The sequence below is a fragment of the Paroedura picta genome, chromosome 5, assembly GCF_049243985.1.
Source record: "Paroedura picta isolate Pp20150507F chromosome 5, Ppicta_v3.0, whole genome shotgun sequence".
NCBI classification, from domain to species: Eukaryota; Metazoa; Chordata; class Lepidosauria; order Squamata; family Gekkonidae; genus Paroedura; species Paroedura picta.
The window spans coordinates 60,438,648-60,463,718 of record NC_135373.1 but is presented as its reverse complement, the minus strand read 5'-3'; the positions used below and the strand labels follow the sequence as shown (position 1 = coordinate 60,463,718).

The 25,071-nt window shown below is 43.8% G+C and overlaps 1 long non-coding RNA gene across 1 annotated transcript; it reads left to right on the top strand.

Moving 5' to 3' along the window:
* Positions 1-1,181: 1,181 nt before the first annotated feature.
* On the top strand, positions 1,182-20,914 carry LOC143839057 (uncharacterized). Its single transcript, XR_013231563.1, has 3 exons — positions 1,182-1,628; positions 17,105-17,151; positions 20,878-20,914. It is a non-coding gene; the product is annotated as an uncharacterized LOC143839057 (long non-coding RNA).
* Positions 20,915-25,071: the final 4,157 nt, after the last annotated feature.

Genomic DNA, 25,071 nt, shown 5'->3' with positions numbered 1-25,071 from the left:
ACATCAAGCTAGGTTTGCCTGCTCTTGGTTGTGGAATATCTGGAGAGTTTGGGGGTGGAACTGGGAGGGGGCCAGATTTGCAGCAGGGAGGAATCTCACTGGAGTATAATGCTATGGAGTCTACCCTCCAAAGCCGTCATTTTCCCCATGGGAATTGATCTCTGTTGCCTGGAGTTGAGCTATAACTCAAGGGGATCCCAAGGTCCCACCTAAGGACTGGCATCCTTATCTCAAGCCCAGAATCTGGAGTGGAGGCAGCAGGAAATACTGATGGAGGGCTGGACTCGGAGGGATGTTGATGGATGGATGCTGCACTTGGAAGGCTGGAGGCTCCAGGGCAGCACAAGCAGTAGTGTCTGTTACAGGCCTTTTCTACTCATGAAGGGACCCACACAGCCTCCTATGATTTTGGGGAACCAAGTTTACTTCAAACTATCAATCTTCCCCTCAGTTACCAAATATTTTTTTAAGGTAGCAACGGTATAGGAATGGCCTTGTTGTCATTAGGTAAGTTTTGTGGAGATCACTAAGGCATGATTTGTATATAAACAATGCAGAAGATGTATTTATTTATAGGCCGATTCCAAAGAACACATCTTTACTGACTAGCAATTGGATACTTTCACACACAGATTTTATTGTGAACCTTTTGTGAGACTTTTTGGCAAACGGCGGTATATAAATCCAATTATCTGTACACAGCCCGTGGCGCCACGGGCGCCACGGACTGAATAAAAGAGTAAGGGGTAGTGGGGAGGAGTTAGGGCGGGACCGGTCCGGGATAAAAAGCAGGAGGGGTCCAATCAGGAGCTGCGAAGCGGCTCCTGATTGGGCCCCTCCGAGTGCCACTCGAGGGCCAAGTGGCCAATTGGGAGGCGCGCGTAGTGCGCCTCCCTATTGGCCACTTGGCCCGCCCTGGACTGGCCGCCCACACCTGCCATTTCTCCACTTGCCGCTAAGCTGGACGCATCTCCAGCAGGACCAGCGCCTCCTGTCGCCAGCGGCCTGCATACGGCCGCCAGCAGCCCGCCTTGCCGCCCTCCAAACCGGCTTCTCGCCCGCTGCCTACTCGCCGCCGCTTTCTCAGCCTGCCGCACAAGCCGGGAATCGGCCCCTAAAGCCGCCGCCACTGCCGCACGAGGCCCACGAGACGCCCAGCAGCATCGCTCACTTGCCCAGGCCGGGAATCGCCCCCAAAAGCCGCTGCCGCAGGAGGCCCAGGAGACGCCCGCCAGCATTCCTCCCTTGCCCAGGCCGGGAATCGGCCCCTAAAGCCGCCGCCGCCACCGCACCAGGCCCGGAAGACGCCCAGCATACTCACTCCCTTGCCCAGGCCGCGAATTGGCCCCTAAAGCCACCGCCACCGCCGGAGGCCCGCCGCACGAGGCCCGGGAGACGCCCACCAGGATCGCTCCCTTACCCAGCCACGGAACTGCCCACAACAGCCGCCGCTGCCGCCGCACGAGGCCCGGAAGAAGCCCAGCAGCCTCACTCCCTTTGCCAAGCCGCCAATCGCCCCCAAAAGCCGCAGCCGCCGCCGGAGGCCCGGGAGACGCCCAGCAGCCGCGGGGACAAGCCAACTACTCTTCGCCCATCTGGAGATGTACCACCTCGACGCCAGCTGCCCGGTAAGTGAGCTGGGGCCAGCAGTGCTCTGCGCGGCTGCGAGGCAGTCCCTGCGGCGAGAGGCTACCGCCCATTCCCCGAGGGAGATCCCGGCCCCACCAGAAGCCTCCTTTCCGCTGCCCCCTTTTCTCTCCAGCTTCTGCCGGGGACGGGCTCTCCCCCCCCCAGCCCAACTAGCGCCCATTTTATTTAAAATTAAAATGGGCTTAAAATCTAGTAAATAAATAAATAAATAAAAATAGGATTCCACCCACATCATCCAGCCCTTTCTCAAGAGTCAGACCGGATGGCACAACGTCTGCTCAATCTCACAGACAGGCCTAGCAATGGGGTTCTCCATTGTCTCCTAGAGGTAGAGCTGAACCATTGTGGCACACTATCAGGCAGAGCTACCCTTCACTCTGCTCTTTTTCTGAAGCAGAAATTAGTTCCTTTGTGTTGTGCTTCCCTTCAACATTTTGTCCCCCTCCCAAAACGTCATTGGATGCTGGAACAGAACTCCCTTAGGCTCATCTGAAGGGCTGTTTTCTCCTTCAGGGGCAGGACAACATTCTTTGTCACAATGTCAAAGGGTGAGAGCAGCAGCTCGACTTGCTGGAAACTGCCCGGCTCATAAAACTGCTGCTGGAAGTGAATCAGGAATGTTGCCAAATATGGGGCAGTGGGCAGCAGCTTGGCAAGAGGGCAGTTGGATCCCTGAAAGAAGTCCAGGGAGGCAGACTTGGGTGGACTCCAGGCAGTTGGAAGTACTGGCAGCACATGAAGAGAGGAAAGACAGTCTAGACCAACACAGACCACTGAAATCCTAGCCCATGGTCCATCTATGGAAGGGATGAAGGAAGAAGAAGATGGTCATCTCAGCTTTCTTAGGCCTGCCCAGGCTGGAAGCAGGGCCCTTTTGGAATAAGTAGAAAGAGATGAGAGGTGGGCACTCCATTGGAAGCCCCACGGGCCCTCACCACTGCCATATTGTCAGGTTCTGATCCTAAAACAAGGAGATTGGGAGAGCCTGGGAACATCTCACCTCTGGAAACTTTTAGGACACAGACATGTAAGGAGTCAGGGAGAAACAGCCAGGTCATTCCTCAAATTGCTGGGGAGTGACGGTTGTGAGTCAGAACAGCGGTAGCCTCGTGTAAATTAAACCCCCTCCTTTGGGTAACTGAAGCAACCCGAAAGCCCTGCTAGGGAGAAAGGGAATGCTACAGAGTACCACAGACCTGGACTCTATTTCTGTGCTGAAAGAGTCAGACATGGAACCAATACATAAGGGACTATCTACTATTTTACTTTATTACAAAAAAATTGAGTGATCCCCACTGGGACATTTTCTCAGACAAAACGTATTTAAGTCCATGGTCTTTTGTTACGGCATCATCTATGGGCTGGGATGAAGGGCATTCTCACAAGGACTGATTATTTCCAGATAGGTATGACCATTTTGGGATTCAAATCAGTGTTCTGTTGGGAGATGAGTCCAGTATTTTCAATGGGAAATTAATACAATGTCTGGGGTAGCTTTTTATAAGGATAATGGTGCCAAGTTTGCATAGGACATACCCCCCAAACAAGTAAATTGTACAAGGAATTTTACAACCCCCCCAATAGATGCCTCTCAGCACAGATTCAGTTTTCTCTGCTGATTCCTCAAATTGCAGCCAAGCAAGCAGCTGACCAGGAGAACTCCAGCTGGTCATGGCACTAAAAAATCAACCAACCAACAAAACCCCTGTCTTGCTGTAACAGAAACTGGCTGACAATTTACATTCCTTACCTTTCCACTGAAAAAATCTACATATGCCGCTCTTCATCACTGAGGCCTGTTTCCTTCCTTTCAGGAAGTAAAAGTGGGTCCTCTGCACATGCACTCATCTTCTTCTATCAGCCTGCAACTATGGAAAAATACAGGGAGGCAGGCAATAGCAAATCACTTCTGAATGTCTCCCAACTTGAAGCTGTGACTTGATGGTGCTTTCCACCACCACTAAAACAAATGACTGTTGGCATTCCTGGCTCCCATTCCATGGCCCTCCAGGCATCTCCTTTTATCCTCAAGGGGCATTCTCATAATTTGTTTTAGTAACACTCCCCCTCCACACACACACACAGACACAGACACACATACACACCCACATACTTTATTTATCCAGCCATAGAAGAACAAATGGGATCCTCCCTCCCCAAAAAGAAGAAGGTGGTTTTTCTCCAAAGGTGATTGGTTGGGAGTGCTCTGTGCTCCATCCTTAAAGGGATCCAGTTGGAAGGGGAAGATGCCATTGCTCAAGAAATCAGTAGAATCAAAGAAAATCACGAGTACATACTGCCTGCTAGCAGCACCTTAGGTGGAAAACAACTTCTTTGGGAAGGGCAATTTTGTATTACTAAGATAAGAATTCCAAATTTCTAATGCTTTCCTAGGACATTATGGCAGTGACCTGAAACAGCAATTTCCATGCATGTCTTCAGCTTTGGTATTTTGCTATACAGACCCTTAGGTTGTAGCTTTCTTCACTGATTCAATCCATCTCATGACATGCCTTCCTCTTTTCCTACAGCCTTCAGCTTTTCCTAGCAGTATTGCCTTTTCCAGTGAATCTGGTATTCTCATGATATGGCCAAAATAGGATAGCCTCAGTTTAGACATTTAATTTATTACTGTTTTATCAAACCAAACACAGCAAAATAACATGAAGGGACAATACAGATTGGTCATCACAGTGATAGACCAAACGTTCCAGCACAGAAATGTCATATAGACCCCACCAAAAGACTGCCACAAGGTGGGTTTGTGAACTTCTCCATGCATCCTGATCCAAAGAATGGTGACTGTTACCAAGAAGGTCATCTGACCATTATGTAGTTGCAAAGACTGTTGTTTCTTTTCATGTTGCCTTCACCCATGTAGTTCTGGGACTACTTTCTTTCCCTCAGCCTTCCTGCTGGTTGCCAGGCTTGACCTGGCAACTCTATATACGATGGTGCAATCAACAGCATTTAAAGCATGTGCCCAGTGGCAGTCCTATTCCCTCCTCTCCCCCATCATTGCTTTCTCCTCAGCAGCCAACAAAGAAGGGGCAAATTAATCAGACAGTAATTATAAATTAATATTGTCTTTCAAAAAATTCTCCCTATTCACTTTGAGTTATCATTGTGTGTTTGTTTGTTTGCATGGACCAATGGAGGCAGTAATATCCACCCCACCATTTAATCACCTTTCTCAGCCAACCAGGGAGAAAACTTTCTGGACATATATGAAAGCAGCTTGCAAGTTAGAAAGAAACGAGCATGTGATGCTGCAGCCAACCTGCAGCCACAAAGTTATTCAGCAGCCCCTCAAGGTCAACCGTGTCAAGACAAGGCGGTCTGAAGCTGAGCTCATGAGTGATGGCAGCTATCAAACACACACATTGTTTGCCTTTCAAATCTGTTCACAATTCTTCCCATTTGTCTGATTTGACATGCCTTGTTTCGAGGAGAGTTAAAAACTGTCCTCCCAATATGTGCCCCTCCTGCCACTGAATTTCCTTTACTTCATTTAGCATCATTCCTAAACCCCTGGGCCATTTCTTCCTCCCATTTGATCAGAATCACCTGTGACACCACCTACCTTCTTTCTGTTTTTCCAAAACAGAAAAAAAGCTCTGATTTTCCTCTCAGGAACTGAATCCTTCAAGTACTTCTTTTCCCCCAAGACTCGGCTCTGTTGAAGATAGTTTCTAAAGCATACATTAAAATGAAGAGGCATTCTTAAGGATTTAAGGACAGGCAAATTTGATAGTCATTAATTAAATGGATACATTTTAAAAGGGAGGGAGGAAAGGGAGCCATAAACCAGAACTCAGAGAGGCCATCAATGAAAAGAAAAGCAGACTAGAATGTTTAAAAAAGGCTAATACAGAGTTAAAAGAATAATAGGAAAGGCAGGAAATGAAGCAAGACAGAAAGGTAGTATGGAATTATAAAAGAAACTGACAATTGACTGAGCAGGACAGACAACTGAAAGATACGGCAGCTCTAGGAAGAATGGCACAGAAAGCCACTGATGCAGGGCATGAAGCTGAACTCAATGAAGCAGGACTGGATAAGACTGGAGTACAGCAGACAGAAGATAACAGAATCACAGAAGTTAAAAAGGAGGGGAGGATTAATGGGACTCTTGCCATATAGCTGTACGAGTATCAAATCTAAGAACAGGCTGGCACAGGCAACAGAGATATACAGTATATAAAATGCAGTGGTAGAGAAAATAAAGCTGCGTGCTATAACCAAGTTTGTATAGAGAACAATTACTCAAACTTTGACCGTGCATACAATAAAATGTGCATAAGGTCCACTAAAATGATAAGGCATTCTTTCATTTATATTGATATTACAATTGGCCTTGACCAGGACCTGGGCCTTTTTGGTCCTGGCCCCTGCCTAGCAGAATGAACTTCTGGAAGAGCTAAGGGCACTAATGGAGCTGTCTCAGTTCCTCAGGGCCTGTAAGATGGAGAACTTCCTCCAGGCATTTGACTGAAGTCACAGCAAGGAAGATCTACAAGGCCTCTCCCCTGAGCACCCACCCTGAGGTGCTGGGCTAAAGTAGTTCCATTGAGTTTTTAGAGTCTGGTGGGTTGAGGAGGTGACTGGGGGATTGGGTTTTTGGTTTTATGGCATTTATTTTATTGTTCTAAACCACTGCAAGCCAGCTGTCCTGAGACAGCTGTGGTGCATCAAACAAACAAATAAACTTGTTGAATTAAGTTACTTGGCCACTACAAGATTAACAAGAGGGTCAAGCAGTGTCCAAGATTATAATTCAGTTATTAAAAAGAAAGGATTAAATGTTATAGTTCATAAAACAGTGGAATACTAATGCATAGAAACAACGCTTCCCATGGATCCTAGTGGATCCTGGTCCTTTCTTGAGAAAGCATGGCATTATCCTGGATGTACTCTGCATGGGGCTTTATACCCGGTCCCAGTTCAAATTAATCCCTCCCGTCTACACTGAATTTGATTTGCATTTTGATTTGGGGTGCTTTAAATTTTCCCTCTTCAACATGCATGATTGATTCATGATGATCCTGCCTTTACCCATGTGATATGCTGCAGTGGATATAAGCCTTGATGCTTCAAAAACCACCATGAGTAAATATGCAGATCTCTGCTTTTTGCGAATTAACTTGCTGCCATGTGCCTCCAATGCTGTAGCAAAGCAGTCTTCCCTGATTGGCCAGAACATCAGTTCAAAGTCTTGCTGCTTCCTGGTTGCAAGGCTTGTCTTAAAGTGACTGCACTCCAGAAGTCCTAACTTCTCTCAGCAGAGATTTGTCTCTTGTTTTTCCCCCTTCTCTGCTGTCTCCAATCCTCTCCCCACCCCCGGTCATTTATGAAAAGAAAGAGGCTCCTGCTGTTCTTGGCTCCCCTCCCACCCATTCTGAGCTTCCCTAATTGAGTGTAGAACACTTTCTGTTTCAATTTGGGGGGGGGGGATAGAGGAAGACCCAAGTTCAGATTGATCTGAATTCAGCAGGAACCACAACAGAAATAAACAAAGTAAGTGCAGAATCAGCCCAGGAACTGGAGATCTACCCTTGCAGTTACGAGTAGTTCTTTCCAGGGCAAACAACAAAAGTTTAGTAAGTGGCAGAACAGCAGTAATGGTTTCCAGGAACTGCTTTGATAAATTCGAATGTTTTCTGGCCTTGGATTTCAGCTAGAATGTCACTGCCAACTTGTATATTTCACACTGAATTTGCAGTTCTTCTTTTCCTTTGGAAGGATGTAATTGTCTTAGGAATGCACTAAAAATTTCTAGTCTAGTAGTTATTTGCTCCTCCCTCTTACAAGGATTTAGAGGACCCTCCCAGCCTTCATCTGCCATGTAAGCTATCTGAGCAGGTCCTTTATTGGCATTTTGTTAATATATTTGCCGACTTTAAACCTGATGGTGTTACTGGCAAGCCTGGCCCTTGCCATGAAAAGAAGGGGTCCTCAAGAGGCAATGTAGATTGCACATTCCCAAACTGGCAGATGGAGTACATGGTTTATTTCAGCCTAGTCTCATTGGTTTATCCACAGCACAGCTGACATCTGACTAATCACTTAGATACTGTTCTCAAAGCCCAGGCACTGGTAAGTGATTCACCAATATGACCATTTACGCACTGAGAACTTCAGTGTCCCAGGACCTGTGCAGGAGCACAAATTGGAGGCAGATGAGGTGCACCGGGCCAAATACTCCCCCATGTGGGTGCAGAAAGAGGTGGGGCAACCTGCCATGAATAAACTCCAGCCTCCAGCCCAGCATGAAACCCCAAGTGCATAAACGGTCTATGACAAGACTTTTAGAAAATATATATCCCACAATGAATTATCTTGCTGAGATTTTCTTAGAACCAGCTTGATGTAGTGGTTAGGAGCATGGATTTCTAATCTGGGAAGCCGGATTTGATTCCCTGCCCCCCCTCCACGTGCAGCCAGCTGGGTAACCTTGGGCTTGCCACAGCACTGATAAAGTTATTTTGACCAAGCAGTAATCTCAGGGTTCCCTCAGCCTTACCTACCTCTCAGGGTGACTTTTGGGGAGAGGAAAGGGAAGGCAATTGTAAGCTTGAGACTCCTTCTGGCAGAGAAAAGCAGCACATAAGAACCAACTTTTCTTCCTCTTCTTCTTCTTCTGAGTAGTTCAGCAGTGGAATAGGCTGCCTAAGGTGGTGGTGAGCTCCCCCTCACTGGCAGTATTCACGCAAAGGTTGGATACACACTTTTCTTGGATGCTTTAGGATGCTTTGGGCTGATCCTGCGTTGAGCAGGGGGTTGGACTAGATGGCCTGTATGGCCCCTTCCAACTCTATGATTCTATGATTCTTCTTCTTCATGACACAATCTGGCTTCTGATGGTAGGACCTCATATGAATCCCTGGTTGGACCTCAGGACAGGATAGAATTTCTATAGGTGAGAATTTGGGGGAAATGACTTGCCAGGGGAGGAGATGGGTCTTGATGAGCTTAAACAAAGAGAACCATCCTGTCACAGTGGGTCTAGATCAGGTGATGGGGGAGCAATCTTCCCTGGCAGATGGGCTCAAGGTGACTCTAGATGTGAGAAAATGAGAGATTGCCAAGGACCCCCTAGGCAAACACAGGTCTGCTGGTCACTTAATCAGCAATACAATGGGGGTGGGGGTGGAGAGCAATACGTGTTTTAGGATGCAACTGTCAGGATGCAGTACATGATTCAGTCTGAGAAGAAGATGGAGTCTGGCCCAGCAGGGTCTTGGCAGACTTTTACAGTGCCTGGCTTGGACATAAGCCTAGGCTATTGAGGGGTGCTACTAGTTGTTAGGGACAGGGTCCTGCCATACTTAACATGACTCCCCTATGGGAACTTGGGTGTGTAACCATTTAGCCACATGCCCAGCTTGGGGGTTTCCAGCTGGCTTCCACCACCAAATGGCAAGGGAACCATGCCAAAATGGATCCCATTCCATGCTGTCATCCTCCAATAGGCAGACTGTAGTGCTGTGGCTATTGGGCAGCAGGCAGATTGCCTGATGCTGTATCCATCCTAATGCTGCACTAATGTTTCTTTGGCTACACTAAATAAAAGTGGCTGTGGCCATATTTCCACCAATTCATGGGCTTTTCAGAGTTCCTTTTGTTGCATTGCCTCTCTGTCCCCCTGAACCTAGAATGTTATTTTTATCCCAGCCCATGCTGCTCAAGCCCAGCACCATCCCTCCATTTTTAGAGTTTTGTTGCTCTCTTAACCATTTCCTTGACTTGTCCTACTCCAACTGGGTTTGCATAAGGGTGCTACCATCTTCTTGCAAAGTGCCTGACCCTTAGGGTTGCCAGCCTCCAAGCAGTGGCAGGAGATCTCCTATTATTACAACTCATTGCCAGGCAACAGAGAAAACAGCCACTTAGGAAGGTAAGATCTATGGCATTATAACACACTCAAGTACCTCCCTTCCTCAGATTTTGCCCTACTCTGGATCCACAACCCCCCAATCCTCAAATATTTTCCAACCAGGACCTGGCAATCCAACCCACCCTATTTTGAGAATCTGCTGACTTTTGCATGGTAAGTGGAGCCTTTTCTGGCTTCCGTTCCACAAATGTATCCCATCCTTTCCAAAGAAGATGGCTCCCCATTCTCCTGTAGTAAAGATTTTTTTTAATATACTCCCAAAATCAATTTTCTCTTGTTTTGGGAAATAATTGGAAACATATATTGGTTTTTCAAGGACATGCTTAAAGAGTAAAGCCTCATTCATAAGTATCCGCACCAGGCAAGGACATAGTGCTGATCTGCCTTATGAAATAATTCCAGACTTCCACGTCCATCCTGTTCTGGGTTGTTTACTGCTGCAAAAGTGAAATGATAGGAATACCCAATAAAGACAAATGAAAGAGAAAGCCTGGCCAGCCAACAATGAAAATACAATATGAGAAATCTTTAGATGCTCCTTTTAATGTCGCAGGAAGCTGCCGAGACGAAATATATTACTCATTGATTACAGAGTGAAAAAGTAACAGCTAACAGAACACTGCTTTACATGGCTTTTGGTATGCTCACAAAAAAGGAACAACAAGGCATCAAAAATACAAAGGGGCTTTCCGCACCGGGATCCATGTAGCAAATTGTTTGCTGAATTAAAAATCGCCATTTAAAATAGTGGAATTCGTCGTTATGCATACCTGCCTTTGTAGTGGAATCCAGTTGCGTTTCTATCATTTCCCACAGGCTTCCGGTCTTGGCAAAAATCGCTAGCCAGGAAGCGCTATTGCCAAGCTCGTCCCTCCCCTGGCCGTCAAGCAGCCAATGGGCAGCCGTTAGCATGCTCCCAAAAAGCCCCTTTCCCTTTAAGAAAGGTTTTTTTTTTTTAAACACACACCCGTTGCAACGAATATGCGTTGATTCGTTGCAACGGAGAGACCCAACCAGCTAGCAGGTGGTGTTTGAGCTGCCGTTTCATCGTTGCCACGCTCCCCACATGCCCAGTGGAAAAAAAAAAGTGAAAAAAAAATCCCCCCCCCCTTCACGGGCGCGATTTTCGGCCGAAAACAGTGTGGAAAATAAAGGGAAAATAAATCAGCTAACGGGCTTCTGTGTTGCTTGTGCTTAGTGACTGTAAACAGAGGGACTGCAGACGGGGAAGCCTCACTGGCTAAACGGATTGGTTGCAGGAGTGTAGCGCTTTCCGGAGGGTGAATCCACTTTTTGGGATTTCCCTGAAAGCGCTACAACAAAGTGCTTTTTGCAGATCGGTTTCAGGAGTGTTGCAGATTGTCAACGACGTTGTGCATAACGGCAAAACTGTAGCGTTTTCAATCAGTAACCATTGTGCAATTTTGAAGGAGTGCGGAAAGCTCCAAAGAAATGAACAGGAACGAAACTGCTGACTTGTCATGCTGTTTGCTGACAATTCAGTAAGTTGGCCCCTGAATCCATATAAATTTGTCTGTCTGTCTGTCTGTCTATCTTGTGTGTGTCTATAGACATACAAATAATGAGGACACTGGTTTCATTTTAAGTAGCTCAAGCCTGCATTCATGGCTATTGGAAGCGGCCGTGGCTTTCCTAGGCGTTCAAGATTCTATTCAATCAGCCTTGACACACAGGAGAAGAGAAAAGCACAGCTCCAGCATGATAATTTCTTTCTGTGTGTCTTTCTTGCTCGCCACTCACTGGAGACCTAAGATGGTATCAGGTATATTTTCTCTCCATAATGGCTGAATAATTAGCATTGACAATATTTCTAAGTTTCACGCACAAGAAAAAAGAAATACTTTATTCTCCTCTCAGAACAATGGAATGTTCCTTGAATGGCATTTCCCTAGTCGTTTCTTTGAAACCCACTGAAGCAATGCTGCCCATAATGAACTCATTTATATAGCCAGGATGAGTACCCTATTACAAAATATACTTCATAGCAATTACATAGTAATTCAGCATGAAGCATTACTTCATTGCAATTAGAGCAAAAGACAACTCTGTCGTTCTTGGCAAATAAATGGTAGCAAGACTCCAAAGATTCATAGGGCTTGAAGGCAATCTTCATTTATCCTGGCTCATCTGTGAGCTTTGGGATATCTCCCAAGAATTTTAAATAAACTCAATGCCAGGTAGGGTTGCCAACTCCAGATTAGAAAATTGCCGCATGTTGGGGAATGGGTGTGGAGAAGACAATGTTTGGGAGGGGAGTGGTACCTCAGCTAAGTAGAACACCTTCAAAGGCGGCCATTTTCTTCAGGGAACCTGATCTTTTTCATCTGGAGATCAGATACAATTCCAGGAGATCTTCAGGCTCCGCCTGGAAGTTGGCAACCCCAGCATCAGGAATGTGATCCACCAGAATAATAACAGTTACAGTGGCAGTATGTCAGAGTATGAGCAAGTGATGCAGTTTCCCACTCCAAGCACAGGGCACCCTTTTATCCCTTTACCAGGGCTTGTTCCAGATTTTCATGGGCCTTGGGCAAAAGAATACAGCAAGACCCTTTCCTGATTGTTAGGGCCTATTTGGTCCATCCCATTTGACTCTGTATTTTCTTCTTCATTCACTAGTTGGACCTGGATAGCCTGAGCAAGCCCAATCCCATCAGATTTCAGAAACTAAGAAGGGTCGGCCCTGGGTAGCCACTGTTCCTCAGGCTCGCGCTCGAAAGCTCACGCCTTGAATACATTTTTTGGTCTTAAAGGTGCTACTAGACTCTGATTTTATCTTCCATATACTTGCAACTCTGTCCAATACCTTTTGAATCTCTGACATGCAAAAAATTTGAAATTGTCCCTCAGCACCTTGGGGACATCTTGGCAGACATACCATCTTAACCATTGGCCTAAATATAAAATTAAAAGGGCCATGTAGGTGGCCCTGTCTGGGACCAGACACCCCCCGTGTCTGGGCCAGGACACCCCAGCTAAGATGGGCGCATCCGGATTGGGCCGACCCCTGGAGTGGCCCCCTCCACGAGCCAGCCAGGTCACCCGCACATCATGCGGGCCCTCCGGTCAGGAGGCCACACGCCTGGGTAAGCCGCAGCCTCGCTGGGGGGAGGGGAGCAGAGATGTCTTCCCCGTGGCCCACAGGGAAGCAGCCGCAGGGGAGAGGGCTTTCAAAGCCCGTTCTTACTAACGGACTTTGAAGCTAGTAAAATAATAAAGTTGCCATTCTCCACTTTACTGTAGTGTGAAGTTTACAATGTGTGTGTGTGTGTGGGGGGGGAACACAATTACTTCACAGCAGAAGTGGACCTCTGCATCTGCCCCACCCTCTGCTGATGCCTGCACTGCCTTGAAGCTCCTTTCACTCCCCAGAGCAGAATATTGGAGATAGGGCAATGAGCTGCTGTCGGGAGAGGAAATAAAGAAGTCTCACCCTGCCAGCTTCCCCCCACTGCTTGTGCTTTAGATCAAGGCACATATTTTAAATAAATTTATTTAGACTGGGAAAGGAACACAGTTTTGTCAGATACCCCCCTCCCCAAATCGTTTTCAGTCAATCAGTAATTATTATCTGTAGATCAGTCCACAGAAAACAGTTTATATATAAATGTAAACTTAATATGCAGAGATTAAAACAATGTATCTGGGATTTAGATCTTCAATAGAGCCTGAGCACCTCTCTATCCAATGGAAGGGAATCCTAGTAAAAAAATATGTGCCACCTTTAAGTTTTAGAATTCCCCAAATACTGCAGAGCTTTTATCCTAGCTTGTTTTAAATGTCTTCCTTCAGAGCTAATGGTAGAGAGATACTTGCACATTCCCTACCCTCAGTATCCGTGTTCCTGCCAACTGAATGCGGTCGAAACAGTGGAACATGTTATTATATTGTCCATTTTATAAGAACATCCATTTCACTTATCTTACCCGTATTCTATCCTAGTGCTCAGGAAGTTCTGAACAATGCTATAAATATCTCCTTGCAGACTACTCCAATGAGACCACCTCTGTATTTCAGCGGTCAAATTCTGTGCTGAGACTCTTCCCATAAGAAAGCAAATATTCCAAACTTTAAAATAACTTTTACGGATAATTAATTACAGTACCATAAGAGTATGAAATGAATTTTAATCTCTGTATATTAATTTTAAATGTAGATGTAAACCATGTTTTTTGCTGATTGTAATAATTGTTTTTTTTTTTTTTTATAATGATTTTTTTTTATTTTCATAAAGATAGAAATATAGTCATCATTTGAGAATATACGACCCCACATTGACTCCACAGTGATATAAACTTTTGCCCAAAACTCTAAGAGCCATGAGTCTAAGAGCCATCCACATTTCCACTACATTAAAAAAAAAAAAGCCTGTTTAGATATACAAAAGAAAAGTTATTATTAATCAACTTACTTGAGAGATCGTAGACCTCACATTAACTGCTTGATACAATCTGAGAGCTATCCTAGCAGATATTTCTAGGTTTGAGTTAGATGCTTAACATTAAACATTTCTTATAGCACAGTATTAGTTTTGGCCCTGTATCAATACCCTGATAAAGGGAGAGGAAAGTAGGGCTTTGCCTTAAAGATGTACAAAGAAAAAAAATTACAAAAGGATTTCATAATTTCTCCTTATCCTTAATACAGATACATCTACAAACCATTTATACTTGGCCCATTCTAAGAGCCATCCTGACAGGTATAAGTTGAGAGCTTTGCATTTTCTACAGATCAATATGAGCTTTGGCCCTATAACAATACACCAATAAAAAAAATAATAAGAGGGGAAAGCCCCATTTTATATTTCCAACGCTAACGATTATATTACCTATATGCCTACTAAGAAAAAGAAACAAGAGAGAAAAAAGGCACTGCTTCCCCTTTTTCATAAAAATAGCAATATAGGATACAGTATATGTTGTTAATACAGAGAATAATAAGATTTCCAGGTTTAGATTAAATGCTTAACATTAAACATAGAACAATATAAGCTTTCAGTCTTCTATAGCTTCTCCTTATCCTTGGTTCTAATACATCTACAAAACAATTTTTGCTTGACCCATTCTAAGAACCATCCAGTGTAGGCTTTAGTCCTAGGACAATTCACTAATAGAAGAAAGAAAAAATAAGGGGGGAGAACCCCATTTTACATTTTCAGCACTAATGATTATATTACCTATATGCCTATAAAAGAAAAGAGACAAAAAAAAAAAAACAAGAGCGAAAGAGACACTGCTTCCCCTTTTTCATAAAAATGGAAATATAGAATACGGTATAACATTAAACATAAAACAATATGAGCTTTCGGTCTTCTTAAGGGGGTCTCATCTCGAGGCTTGCTACATCTTGTCGTTCCCGTAAAATTATATTCTGTCCCATTGGCCTTTGGCGTAGAAAGTGCAGTTGTACTCTTTCCCGCAAAATATGCATCGATAAATCTTGAGGCCGTTGCACCTCCTGGACTCCAGTATCAATACAATTTTTTCCCCAGAGAGATCCTTTAAATCGGTTACTTTCACTGCAGATCCATATTTCTTTTGATTGATTTTTGTACACTCTTGCTTTGAGATGGCTGTATGTCTTTTTAAAAAGGGTGTCCTTATCTGGGCTGCAGAACTCCGGCATCCCATTTTCCGTCTCCAGAATTTCAGATTTCTCTTCTACTGTTGGTTTTCCACCTTGTTTAGAGCTGTCATCAGCCACTGTTATTGATCCATTATTCCTGTTAAAGACGTCTTCCTTGGCATCTTGGATCTCCTTGAAGATATGAATTTCAGATTTCTCTTCTGCTGTTGGTTTTCCACCTTGTTTAAAGCTGTCATCAGTCACTGTTATTGATCCATCATTCCTATTGAAGACTTCTTCCTTGCCATCTTGGATCTCCTTGGAGATATTTTTGATCAATCCATCTAAGAATACTTTGTAATCTTGGGTTTGTATCTCTATTAGATGAGCCAATCTTTTTAACATAGACATGATTTAGACTTTAAAAAAACCCGGCCCCAAACAATTTTACAAGTGGCCAGTAGAGGTCCTCTGTTTTATCCTCTAATGTTCCGGCACAGGCATGTGACGTATTGAAGCCGGTTAAGGCAGGGATTCTCGTACTGGCACAAAGTTCTCGTGAGATTTTCACATTCACTGCTCTTATCTCTATCTCCGAAAACCAAAACAATTACAATAAGAGCTTTTGCCAATTAATTCGAGTTGATTTGAATCCTTCTTCTGCTTAGTTAGGAGAATTAGCCTGCCTCTTAACGAGGTGGCTTCAGGCAGAGCAGAGTAAGAGGAGGGGGGAAACAAAGGGCTTTGATGCAGGAAGAGAGACGGAGAAAAAAAAAGCGAGAGATACTTGCAGTAAATGATGTTTTGGAACTCAGCCGAAGTCCTCCCCTCAGTTCAAAGCGTTCATTTGTGGTAAATCATCATGTAGGGTTGAAGCAGATACTTTAAGATTAAAGAAAGAAAAGAAAGTCCGAGGTAGAAAATGGCAGTCGTCCTCTGGACCTGGAACGCTGACAGCCTATAATCCAGGGAGATATACTCCCTAAAGGATTGGAGACGGCCCCAAGAACTTCCTGGGTAGAAAGGTGAGGTGAGGTTTGCGTACCCCTCCTCTTTTCTGCCAATTGCTTGCACAATTGACCCCTGTCAGGCTTCAGAGATAGCAGAGCAGATGCCCTGCCACCCTCTCAGGACGACATCTTTAGCCACACCCCTGATTGTAATAATTGTTGATTGATTGAATTCATGTATCCATGTAGGTCCATAGCAAAATCCAAAACCAAATGACATGTAACACATTTTATTAATCAAAATAACATGATCCACTCTGCAAGCTCTCAAATTCTCTGGAAATTTTAATCAGGGTGGATGCTAAAAGCATACAAAGGCGAGGGGAAGAAAACCTCTTTCAGGTCATGATCATCTCTTTACCTGTATCATGTGTCATACATAGAGTATAATCTCCAAGACTTCAAGTGTATGTGAGTGAGTTATCTTTTTTTTTTTACTATAAATCTTTAAAACCTCAAGTATTCAATATACTTAAACTGTAATGCGATAGATCAGATACCATGGGCATTGAGAAAACATCAAATTCTGAGCTATAATAAAAGCATACCATAAATTTAAAAACTGATAAGTCTTTTATTAAAATGTAGACAATCTCAATAGTATCCCAATGCTACTTTTCCTAAGCCCTAGTGAGTCTTTAATGCCACATCTGGTATTAAATTGGCTTAATATCCAAAGCATATCACAACCCATTATTCTGTGGGCAGTAGGAAGATTAACCCCCTCACTTAAACAATCAGAGTTCATAAGATTTGAATCTTCTCGTGCAGGAAAATGATAGCATGAGAGGGTTCAATAAACTGTCTCTCTCAAATGTAAAGGGCAGTGGAACGATGCCTGTTCCAACCATATGAGTAAGACTATTTTGCTTTCCATCACCAAAGGATCACTGCCTCCTTCTGTTCAGCTCATTAGTTAGTTATGTTGATTCAAATGTCAGTCTTCCCATTTCCTTCACAGGTTTACCGATCTTGACTTTGCAGCTTTGAAAAAGTATGTCAGAATAGGTGAGCCACTTCATAAAGCCGCTTAAGTATATGGATCCTTATGTAATGACATTACAATGTTCTCAAGTGTTTCTTAGAAAGACTAATAAAAGGATTACTGACTCTGTTAATATGATATTGTCCTTGCTTTCTCATTCAACCAAATCAGATAGAAGTTCTTGAATGCCAGGCTTCAATTTGAAATTATAATTTAACTCACTTCCTCTATGAACTTTAGGATTATGGTGTCAGGGTACAAGATTCATTAAAATATTTTTTTTCTTTTGTGTAACAAGAGAAAGAATAAATAACCTGACTGGGACCATTTCCACATTAGCTTCGCTTTGGATTTCCTTTGGATGCTGCAAGTTGTCTATAGCCTTTCCGCATTTAGGCATTCCTCCCCCTGTTTCTCAGGCTGAAATTCACAACATGCTTTCTGCATTGAGGCAGCCTTCCAACATGCTATGCTCCCTTTCCCTTTTCAAAAAAATGTGTTTTTTGCAAACTGCTGTCTGCTTGTACCTTTGTTTTCATTGCGACCTTAATCCCACTATTCTGCACCCCTAATTAACTCCCCCTTCCCTCTAAAATATCCTGAAGATATAAACCTGTGTTATAGCATTGTAACACTGCTGTGCAAGACTGCTTTTTGTAAAACTTAGAAACAGTGTTGTAGCGGGATCAGCCCCTTTTAAAAACAAAGGCAGATTTTTGGGAACAGAGAGAGGGGGGACAAAGGGAGGGGGAGGGAGGACAGCAATGAGGAAAGGGGTATGTCCAAACTACTCAAAATGGCAGGCATGGAGAAAAACCTGATTGCACTCATTTCTGCATTGGGAAGCCTTGAATTAGACTCTGTTAGACCCCACTTGAAAAGATGAAATTGGATTTTTCTGGGGGCTTTTCTGCATACCATAAATTTAGCATCAGAATCAGGTGATACCACTAAAGGTTTTGGCCAAAGGTTGTGACACAAAGCATGTTTCTCTAAAGTCCCCCCCTCCAAATCAGGAATGAGATTATTTTGTAGAAGTATCAAGACTCATGAGAAATCTGAGAATTAAAAAAAAAATTATTGGGCATTGGGGGACCTTTAAAACATGAAGAAAGGTGATTGGTTGCCTGGATTGATTAACAGGCAGAAGAGAGTCACGTATAAAGTGCGTTGCTCTCTTCCACCATTTTCAGCAGCAGTTGTGGAGGGTGAGAAGTACAAAAAGGAGGCAGACAGGCATGAGACAGCAAAAAGGTGAGGAGTGGCCAGGAGGCATGAGAATATTTAGCGCTATGCCATTCAGCTGGCGTAATGCTATTTTTACTGATGTGCAGAAATGCCCCGGGGATTCCTTTGCTGTGAGACAAGTGAGGGGGCAATTCAGGACCGCACCTGAAGAAGCAAATTTTGGTGTGGAAACAGACTGGGTGAAAGCAAACATAATATGGTTGCTGTATTAGAATTCTGAAAGTGACCATGGCCATTTCAGAAACAAGCTCTGTGTCATTCCTTTCTAACTAGGCTGCAATCAAAGGAGAGAAAGCCATTTGGAGAAGTAGAAGGCTCCAGTTATCATTATATGAATGGCACACTGAATACTGTGCACATAGATAATCAGTGCCAAGATAAAAGTGACAAATTGTTTGAAAAGGCTCTCTGACCTTGTTAAGCTTGTGGGGGGGGGGGGTTGAGAAACATAGTAGGCACTACCATAAAATAGCTGTCCAAAAGCTTCTTCTCAGGTGTTTCTGAAAGGTTTTTTCCCTAAGACACAATGGGAGATGCGTCCTGGCCTATTGTACCAATGAGGTAGAGGTGGTTTAAAGAAGAACCTAGACACCAAGAAAGATGGCAGTCTTCACTGGCAGTCTTCAAGCAAAGGTTGGATACCCACTTTTCTTGGATGCTTTAGGATGCTTTGGCTGATCCTGCGTTGAGCAGGGGGTTGGACTAGATGGCCTGTATGGCCCCTTCCAACTCTATGATTCTATGATTGTATGTAAGTTAGTGCCCTAGTGCCCATGAGCACCATATTGGGGGATCACTCTCTTGGCTCTTCCTTGTGTGTTCATATCCCTGGTGATGGTAGGGGAGTAGACTTGTAGTTTTTCTACTCAGTTGCCAAAACAACAACAACAAAAACAACAACAATAGTCTCCTAAAGGTGTAAGCTTCTTCATTAGGTTACAATATAGAAAGTCTGTGTGTTCCAATGTGTTGAAACATAGGAGAATGTGTGAAGGGGTAATGGTGGAGGTGAAGGACAAAAGGAGGAGGCTGCGTCAGAAGTCATTTATTTTAAACTAGCAAGAAAGCCCATTGCAACCAGGAATGTAATTGGCGCTAGGACCCAGGAGGTGCAGATCTCTCCCCATGTCTCTCCGGCTCCCTCTCTCTGTGTGTCTCTCAGTGTGCCTTGCAGCAGGAGGCCAAGCAGGTAATCAGGGCTGCTTTGTAGGAGGGAAGCAGGGCTGGTGTGTAGTTTGGGGCAGCTCTCTGTCTCTGTCTCTCTCTTCCTCCGTGTCAGCAGGGGCGGCTCTCTCTCTCTGTGTCTCTCTCCGTGGCAGCAGGAGCCATAGCAGGTAATTAGGGCTCATGCTTAGGAGGGAAGCAGGGCTGGTCAGCAGCTTGGGGCAGCTCTCTGTGTGTCTTTCTCTGCCTCCCTCAAAGCAGGAGCAATAGGAGGGAATGAAGGCTCATGTTCGGTCTGGCAAGGCTCTGTGTGTCTCTCTCTGTCTCTGGCACATCTGAGAGGAATGCGGCTAGCATCCAGGGAGGTAGGGCAGGAGCTGTAGGGGCAGGACCCTATTCCAACTCAGACACCCTGACACATCCCCCCCCCCCCCCGGCTGTTTCACAAATATATAGAGGAACCATGGACAAGGATGGTTATTTGTGCAATCTGCCTCCCCCCCCCCCAACCTTGTACTTTGAGAAGCTACGGGTTTCATAAAAGTAACACTTCAGCCCTCCAGTCCAAAATTATAAGCATTGTTCCTGAGTGATGAGCCGCCACCAGAACTTCAGGTAATTCTGTTAAATAGGTAAATTAAATTTAACATATTTAAGTACCAAGATGGAGAAAAAGGTTTTATTGGAGGTATAAGCTTCTGTGTACATGCAAAATTCTTGATAGAATGAAATGGAAATTACCAGACCATATATATAGGTAGAGGGTGAGCAGTAAATTACCATGCAGCATAATGAAGATGTTTAACAGATTCAAGAACCAAACAGGTATAACAAGCTTAGTTTATATGGTTACCATTTGTTTTGGTATAATTCCATGGGGGGGGGGTGAAGGAAATAAGTATATCAAAATTGGAGACTGATGGGCAGATGTATCCTTAATTGGGAATGCTGAGAGTAATAAACTGAAACCCTGCCATTACAGTAATTTAAGTTATGCTTATCATTCTCTTTTGAAGCAAAATACTGTCATTGAGAAGGGACTCAGAAGCAAGGTTAGTCAACTAAAGCCCTAGAAGGGAGGGATCATTGAAAGCAATGTGCAGCATGATAAATCACAGGGCCTGAGTTTATAGACTGCACTGGAAAATGTTTATGGTTGATCTGGTTAGAGAGGCTGGAAGCGATTACATTTACACATACATAGCACTTTTATAACCTTGAAGGTGCATATTGCTGAGCAGCGACTTTAGCTCATATTCATATTGAAATCTGAGAACTTTTATAAAGGAGAAATGAAGCAAGATATCATGATATCTGAGTGAGTTTTTTTTTTGTAGGATATGCCTTAGGATGTAAAAGATACAAGATCCTCAGTCCAAGAATTGAAACTATAAAGATCTGTAACACAGTCTACCTTGATGAGAAGGGAAAATCCTGAAAATACAGAAAAGATATACATCAAAGAATCCACACTGATGGAAGAAAACAAAGTACAGCAGAGAACTTTTATATTCTGGAAAGGAGGAGGGAGTGTTCTATTGTTGGCAAAGTGTAAATAGGCAAAGAGGTCCTCAGCACCATGTTGATTAAAATGATAAAATAATTTTATTAAGAAGAGAAATAACTTTGTAAAGAAGGAGAGACTTAACTGTTGTTCTGCATTCATTTTGTCTGTTCTAGAGGCAAACAAGGAGGAAGTATGTTCAAAGGAATAGGACATTTCCAAAAGTGGCAGTCAGGACATATGTTTCAAAAATGCGAAATAAACATTTTTTCCAATGTCCCCTGTAGAATATTGTTCATACATTTTTGAATCATGCATACTACAGCTCATGTATATTCCAACATGTTAAATTTGTAAGGTCAATGATCATATATCAGATAACTGAACGATTGCTAAATAGATCATGTCACCAAAGAATTATTGAAGACCTGTTCCATTTTTTTAAGTGAACTTTTTGACAGGACTGTTTTTTCCATGTAGCACATGCAATGGACCCCACACTTCCAGGGGCCCTGCACAATGCCTTCCCCACATGAATCAGGGTCATAGCCTCTCCCCCCCCCCAGTTTCCCTCTTTGAGGACACTCAGAGTAACACCCCTTTCTACTGTGTATATGTGTGTGTGTGGGGGGGGGGATCCTCTGCCCTCATTTTTGTTGCTCCTGCCAAAATTATATTCTACTAGGGCCCCACAAATCCTTAGACTGGCTCTGGTGCTACAAATCCTTAAACCACTCCTGTGTAACAAAACAAAATCAGAGTCCAGTGGCACCTTTAAGACCAACAAAGATTTATTCAAGGCGTGAGCTTTCGAGTGCAAGCACCCTTCATCAGACTATGAACTGACCATCTTGACAGTGTAGTGAGCATTGCTAGATAAACATTTCAGGTGACAGCCATTTGGTTTGCAGTAGAAGAGCAAGTTTTGAGTCCAATAGTACCCTAGAGACCAACATGATACCTTCATCTGACAAAAGGAGTTTTGATGGCGGAAAACTTATACCCTGGATATCTTGTTGGTCTTTAAGATGCTGCTGGACTTCAATCAGCAGACTCAGACAGCATTTGCAGTGGAACTGGGTACATTTTCAATGAATTCATGCAAGTAATCCATCAAAGGTCATACATTTTGTATCTAGATATCCTACTTCAGTGTCAGGATTTGTATTTTGAATGTGGAGTTTAATGTGTCACAGTAGCCCTTTTCAGACAACCAGTTTCGGTGCTCAGTCCACATGTACTGGGGATTTGTTCCACCCATCCACCAATGTGGTCATTATTTTGTGTGACTAGGACCATAGCAGTATTTCCCCATATTTATAGAACTATAATACATTCCAATACATGCCCTCAAAAGTCCAGTGCTTCATGTTCCAAAGCTGGAAAATATGGTGACATGCAGGTCAGGAGAATTGTGGGTGGCATGACCTTCTATTGTATGCCGAAAAACTACATACAACAGGACAACATCATTTCATGCATTCCTTCTGTGATACCTTATGAGGCCCAAGAGGGGGAGGATTTTAAGGAAAGGAATGCAATTTGGTTACTAACCTTATATTTTTGGTATTAGATAGTTCTTTTCAGAGACAATGCAATCCAGTTTGATGGCCAAATGGTATCCAAGGGGAGGATATTAAAGTCTTGTAAATATCTCCCTAAGAGGATACTTCAGCTGAAAGAATTTCAGCTGGAAAATGTCAAGCCAGAGTCACGCTCTAGAAGTAGAGTGTTCCTTTATTATGAATACCATACCCCACTCCTCGTCAGCCATGGTGCACTGAATTCCTAAGCCAGAAGTGCATATTACATTTATTTTTAACAATGAGATCATGTCATCTCTGCTGAGCTGCAAAGGAACTTCCACATTTGAATAAGATGCTAATTTACAACAGGCACAGAGTACTTCCTGGCTTTTATCTCTTGCTGATACAACTGGTTTTCTTTCTTTCTTTCTTTCTTTCTTTCTTTCTTTCTTTCTTTCTTTCTTTCTTTCTTTCTTTCTTTCTTTCTTTCTTTCTCTCTTTCTTTTTTTGCATCATTCATTTCTCCCTTAAAAAAATGACAGTATGATCAATATTCAATTTCTTAAGGTGCTGCTTTCCCATAAAGGGGAAACATCAGTTAATCTACAGTTAAAAGTCCATGGAGCACCAGTATAACAAACAGCAGATCCTGCCAAATAAAATCACCAATGCAGAATATCTGCCCTCACCATTCCTTCTTTAAGTTCTTATTGACAAATAGGTATAGGTATTCCTTTTTGATCTATTTCCATCACTTTAAAACATGGCCTCTTTCAGTCATTGTGCCTGGCGGTGCAGGGTAGTGATGACACTGCTGGCATTTGACTGTGGAGCCCTGAAGCTCATTGTATGACCTTAGGCTAGGCACTATCTCTTAGGGCTATTCCGCACCAGGATCTATCTAGCAAATTGGTTGCAGAAGGAAAAAAACGCTATTTTAAATACTGGAATTCGTCGTTATGCATACCTGCCTTTGTAGTGGAATCCAGTTGCGTTTCTATCATTTCCCATAGGTTTCCGGTCTTGGCAAAAATCACTAGCCAGGAAGCGATATTGCCGAGCTTTGTCCCGCCCCTGGCCGTCAAGCAGCCAATGGGTGGCCCTTATCATGCTCCCGAAAAGCCTCTTTCCCTTTAAGGAATGTTTAAAAAAAAACACGTTGCAACGAATCTGCATTGATTCGTTGCAACGGAGAGACCCATCTAGCTAGCAGGTGGTGTTTAAGCTGCCATTTCATTGTTGCCACACTCCCCCTTGGTGACTTAAAACATCTCTGGGGAGGGATTGCAGCCAGGGAAGCCTCGCTGGGTAAACAAAGGCTCGCCGGTGCGTTGATCTCCACTTGCTCCGAGAAAAAAAAATTGCGATTGCTTTGCCAGAAGATCAGAGGAGAGAGCCAGGGGGAGGGACTTTGCAGAAACCGCAACAATGGTAACGCACAGAACTTTCCCGCTAGTGTTGCAGATTGGTTGCAAGAGTGTAGCGCTTTCCAGAGGGTGAATCCACTTTTTGGGATTTCCCTGAAAGCGCTACAATGAAGCGCTTTTTGCGGATCGGTTTCAGGAGTGTTGCAGATTGTCAACGACGTTGTGCATAACAGCAAATCAGTAGCGATTTCAATTTGCAACCATTGTGCAATTTTGAACGAGTGCAGAATGGCCCTTAGCCAAAGCCCTAACTCACCTGAGTTGGGACAATTAACTGAGGTGATGGATAGGGCTCTGTTATTCTGATCTTCTTGAAGGAAGGGTAAAGATACAATTATGATTGAAAAACATCTTTCATATGTCATGTGTGCAAGTTGATATCCTTCACCCACCCCACAGGGTGTCTGTTGTGGGGAGAGGAATGGGAAGGCGACTGTAAGCCGCTTTGAGCCTCCTTCGGGTAGGGAAAAGTGGCATATAAGAGCCAACTCTTCTTCTTCTTCTTCAAACCCCTTCCATTGTTCCCAATTGGTATGGCCTGCCAGAGCAATCCTGCTCAACTACTTTGGCTACAATTTTAGGAATCAATGGGGATAATGGAGTCTGTGTCAACAGGAATCTACGTTGGCAGCCTGTAAAATGAAAACCATTCACTTGAAACTTTGGGGAAGGGTATTTAGATTAGGGAGAGGAATATGTTCTGGGCAAATTTGGTGGCATTATCCTGATATACATTCCCTATTGAAAATAGTGGTCCAAAATCACAGAAACATGAATCCTGCATTCTACCTGAAAATATGCAATCAGGGTAAAAATCCAAAATATTTTTGGGAATTGGGGAAATGGCTGTCTCCACTTCTTCTGCAGTCCATTTAAACCAGGCTGTAGAAAAGATCAGTAAAACAGCTGAGAGGCTGCGCCCCACCTATCAGCTCTTTCCCCCTTTTCTTCTATAGGAGGATTTAATGGGACTGCAGAAAAGATCTGGGAAACAGTTGAGCTGAGTTGTGCTTTGTGGATTTGATGTTTATGAGTTGGATTTTTTTTCATCTTGAGTGTATAGGAACCCCCCCC